This window comes from Triticum aestivum, chromosome 2D (genome assembly GCF_018294505.1).
Source record: "Triticum aestivum cultivar Chinese Spring chromosome 2D, IWGSC CS RefSeq v2.1, whole genome shotgun sequence".
Lineage (NCBI taxonomy): Eukaryota > Viridiplantae > Streptophyta > Magnoliopsida > Poales > Poaceae > Triticum > Triticum aestivum.
The window spans coordinates 635,640,121-635,645,323 of record NC_057799.1 but is presented as its reverse complement, the minus strand read 5'-3'; the positions used below and the strand labels follow the sequence as shown (position 1 = coordinate 635,645,323).

Below are 5,203 nucleotides of genomic sequence, written 5' to 3'. Positions count from 1 at the left end.
GAGCATTAGAAGAACAGTGGAGGGGGAAGGGGCTAGAGGGATGGGTGGCGCAACACGACCAAGGGGGAAGATACCGAGACTTTGGTGATACCATGATACGGGCTCCTAGGAGTCATTGGATCTCAGATCTGACGACTCCAGAAACTCTTGAATATTTTGCAAAAAGGCCATCCAAGAGTATTAAAATTATGCGCCTGTAGAACAGCTCCTCAGGTACCAGATCCGACGGCCCACAAGCCCGCATCATGGTATCATCTAAGCCTGGGTATCACGTGAAACTTTCCCATGATGAAGATGGTGGTGAGGGAAGGACGGGGCGAGGTGTGCGCGAGGGCGCCTCTGGCTGCACATCGGCGCGCAGTCCACCGCTTTCCGCGGCCGCGGCCAAGCCGACGGGCGAACGCGACAGGTCCTCTTGTCAAAACAGAGTTAAGCACAGTGTCAAGTTTGTCAACTCGTACGGAGTTCCTTTCGCAAGGCGCACCTCGCTTGCTAGTACAGAAAAGTGAAGTAAATTGAGCTTTGCTAGAGTTGATAACGTTGAAGCCAATAGATCAGCCGGCCGACCGAGGGACGGACGTACGTACGGACGTACGTACGTACGTACTTGTGGACTGAGACGGTGCGGCAAAAGCGACCAACGTGCCGAGTTTAACTAAGCAAATCCAGTGGAATTTGCGTGACTTGCGCCTGAATTAATTCCCCTGGGAACTGAAATGAAAGCAGCGGCCGATCCCAGGAGAGAAAGTCGTCTACTGTCTGCCAAAAGCTTACCCAACATCTTGTCCGCGTTGCTTTAATTTGCATCTTGTCCACTGCCCACTGGTACCACAAGTTATGCTCCTCCCAAATCCATATGGACACAACGGAAGTCATCTCTCTCTTGTACTACTAGTAACCGCAAGCATTTTCTTGAGATCTCTTCTTCCCCTGGTCTTGAGATTCTCTCCTCTCGTACGTAGCCGAATGATAGCATCTTCTATTCACCTGAGTTATACCATATGACCACACGCTCGCACATCAGGAACATACCTAAGCTCCCTGTGCCCAACACACCCATCGGCCATCGATAGGGCGAGCTCCCGTGACCTCGGTCACAGCTACGTGTTCCACCAAATATAGTGCATGGTTCCGGCCCCCATGAAGGCGACAAGCTTAGTAGGCCGGCGGTGGTGGGTCGTCGACGACGTGCGCTTTGGCCGATATGACACCCTCCGCTCCGGATGCATCATGTACGCAGGGGGTGCCTCACCAACGGATGTACCTGTCCAGATCCACTGCCTTTCCTTGTTCGTTGCACTTTGCTCCTGCCGTCACTCTCGCACGATAACAGTATAGCACACACCACCACAGCGGACAGGACACACAACAACCGTTAAGTCTTCTTTCAAGGGATAGAAGCAATGCTAGTAAGGCGGAGCACGTAACGCCATAGCACACTTCACACCACGTCGATCACAAGGAAGTTGTCACTAGATCACTTGTCCGTACATCCCCATATTACATATCCACATTGCGTCGCACCAGGGAACACATATGCGTATAGAGAGGACCACGGCGCAAAAAAGGGCTCTACAAGCTAGTCATCCATTCAAGCATCCTATATGTTTCGCAGGGTTAGTGGAGAGCTAATTAATCTTTGCTCTAACATTGTTTGGTGGTCATAATTGAGGCCTACGGCTGCTAGCCCCAAGGAAATCAGGAATCAAGAAGTAGCCACGGACAGTGACTCCCTAGCTACGTAGCTCCATCACTCCATTACACTAACAGTGTGATTAATTACCATTTGTCACATCTTGTCCTGCAAGAGGCTATCTAGGAATTCAAGAGCGTAGTGGTAGCCTTTGCAAATTTAGCTGCATGTGGCCAGGGATAATATGCATGCAACTACTCAAAATGTGCAGCGAGTAGGGAGAAAACGATGAGAGGAATTCAAACTTGATAGGTGAGTTGATCCGTTGAATGTTAGTGGTAATGACATGTAGTACTACTAGTTTTGCTCATCTCAAAGAAAAAGCCAGCTACTAGTTGGGACAAGGACAGAAAAGTGGTTAAACACCAATACTAAAACAAAGCATCCATGCCTATGTGAACTTCAAATGAAATTTATAAGATGCAAGCAGCTTACTGCATGCCTTGTAAAGTTGTCATATAATTAACCACTTATATGCTCCTTGAAGATGACCTCAAGTACTAAATATAAGCAGTACAAGTTCTACTCCATGACAGGCATACGTTTGTGATTCTGCTTATGTCAAACTGAAAGCAATACTGCAGAGTCCGGCCAGAGCAAAGTACAACGTATAGTTGTACAAGTAATGGAAGCAACTTTATGGTGGACGGCGGCTCGTGTGGACTTTATCCCGGCCATCAAACAATTCCTCGGGATGATCAAACGTCAGTTGGCTGTCCCCCGTGCTCGTTTCTTAGGAATAGGGACCAGGTGTGCTAGGCGTACGAGTTTGGAACAACTGTTTTCGTCGCTTGGAGATGGACACGCCAACTGCAGCTGTTTTGGGATACTTGCGGATGACGTGGCCTAGTCGGCCCACATGTCAGGTTGTGGCTGTTCCTTTTGCAAATCACTACTGTATTAACCGGGGATGGTCCTGCTCCAGATTCAGACGGGCGTCTTCCTCCTCCAGATCCAGGATCCAGTTCATCATGGAAACGCAGGCCGATGCAGGAGACAGGTAATTAAAATCCAACCTGAGTAAGCTCCCACTAATCTTCTCCGCAAGCTAAAAGGGAGGATTAGATCTTCATTTGTCCCATTTCAAGTCAACGGTGGTTCCTAAATCCTCTAGGTGGCAATTTTTTGCAGGATTAGCCATGGGCAGTTGGGGCATACTGCGGCGGCGCGACCTATTGAGTCCTAGTAGGCTTCTATTTGCATCGCCGAGTCGGAGACGTCTGCAGCGCCGGCGGCAAAGCGGGATTTGTTGGTGATGACCCGGTGTTGCAAGTGTGCTCTGAGGCTACGAGTGGTTGGACACGCAGGTATTCCTACGCAACCTGGTATATTTTTTTGCGTAATCTGTGCAAGTTTGATTTCAGGCTTAACTAACTACCTGATTTATAGTTAGCTGTTGTAATTTTGTTTAGTGGCTACTAGTTCAACCAGGGAGCTAACTGAATTAGGGGAAATGTGATTTACTGTCGACTCTGCGACTGTGATTTACTGTCGACTTTGTGTATGTGTGGGCATGGGCATGGGCATGGATTGCTAGTCAGTACAGCGTTGTTTAGTTTAGCAGTTTTGTATTGGAAAGGAAGCTAATAAAAAAAAACTGGTATGGATTATCTCGTCTTGCTGCAATTTTAGCTAATTGTGAGTACATGTGTCTGATCTTTAATTGCTGTGGAATATGTACCAATGGATTTGTGTTTACAGGCTGAGAAACTCATGGTGTCACTGCAAATGTGGCTTGTCTGCTGTTATAAAATACCCATGTACTTAGTAAAATTAGAAGCAGGCAATCTCATGGTTATCTCCTGTGTTTTTTGGATACGGATTTTGATTTTCTTTTCTTGCAATCTACTGAAATTATTACTCCCCGATCTAACAGAGTGAGGAACTGAATGTTGATATACCCAAGAAGATGTACATTCTCACTCATGTGGATGCTTTGGCATGTGAAAAATGGAGCAAGTTCAGATATGGGAGATATTACAAAAGTTCCAAGAAAGATGCCCAAGTGTGGTAAATGTGGAGTGATCGGACATCGTCAAAATCACGGGGCAAGCGTGCAGATCCATTTTAGCCTAATTTCCTTAGCTTTTGACATGGTCCCATTTGATTTGTGTTTTAATTTGGACTTTGATTCAAAATGTATTTTCGTTATGGAAACTGATATTGTTTCCCTGCTTGTCCCTGAATTATACGCCACTTTTGAAACATTTGCTAAGTATTTTTTGTTCCTGCTAAAACACTTTTGATTATATTGCGATTTACAAACACCTGCAAGGTCTGACGTGAAGAAAAAATTAGGTACTTTTGCTAAGGTGATTTGTGGCCGTAGAAATACTTGATGCTATTGCAATTTGCGAAAAAAACGGGGCGGACGTCAAAATAATAAACTTATTTAGATCCATCTGCACGTGATTATTACTGGTTTAGTGACCGTATAAAAGACTCTTGCTATCATAATCTCTGTACAGCACACTGGACTAACGTCCTGTTCTTAAATGGAAGGTAACCGGTTATTATTCTATTTGCTCACGTGAGAGGGGAGAGTCATCTGGGCACATGGACGCGTCACTTCTGTCAGTAAAGCTAGCTCTGGTTGCCGGGATACAAGCGTGGGCGAGCTTCTACGGGGGACAGCGCGCGTAAATACCGGGAGGGATCTGATGAATATAGAAAACGGACGGCGCTGATATGGTCCACAGAGTGCTTTCGGCATTTTCGCGTCATAGGTTAGATAGCTACACAGTATCTGTGCTGGAAGCTGAAGATGTTCTAAGGTGCCACGTAAGATTTCAGGCCTTTGCATATCAGATAAACGGTCTCTGTCAAATAATTTTCATTTTTTTGGGATTTTATTTATTCTTCGCCATGTGCAGAAAATATGGAAGGTGTGACTGCGTGTGTATCGCGAGACAAACATGAAAAGCAGGGGGAAATCAATCCTTTCCTGACCATTCTTTCTCGCACCTTTTTCCGAACTTTTCCAACTCATTGGCACTGTATGATAAGAATATAAGGTATGCTGTTCACATGAAGTGCTGATTTATTCACTTAAAACAGTGGCCGAGTACAAAGAAACATAGACCGTTTCCACCTGACGACCATGCCACGTCAATGACATGAAACAAGATGGTGGCTAGTGTTGTAAATCAGCTAGTGTATTTTTTTTTACATTATGGGTGTCATCTATTTCTGTGACAGCAATGTTTCTACCTGCTGAGCGAAGCTTATTTGAATCTTTTCCATGGCCTAGTTAAATAAGTAATGCCCTACTCTGCTTTCCTCTAATGATCATTTGTGTGTTGTCTCCTCCTTTTGCTGTGATGGCTGCTTGACTCTTCTAAAAGGCATCTCTCGTGCTACCCTTACCACCACTTGAACCGTGGTAGTACTAGTCCTCACTAACCAACCAAATCTTGGTTACCAAATCATACAAGTCCGCAGAGCTCCAAGCAAGCGTATATAGTGCACTGCAGTTGCCGTGCGTATATACTTTACCGAAGCAGCAGATCA

General features: G+C 45.7%; 1 long non-coding RNA gene across 1 annotated transcript; it reads left to right on the top strand.

Annotated features, from left to right (window-relative positions):
• The first annotated feature begins 2,562 nt into the window (after nt 1–2,562).
• On the top strand, nt 2,563–3,919 carry LOC123050620 (uncharacterized). The gene is made up of 3 exons (XR_006423804.1): nt 2,563–2,693; nt 2,825–3,000; nt 3,570–3,919. It is a non-coding gene; the product is annotated as an uncharacterized lncRNA (long non-coding RNA).
• The last annotated feature ends 1,284 nt before the right edge of the window (nt 3,920–5,203 follow it).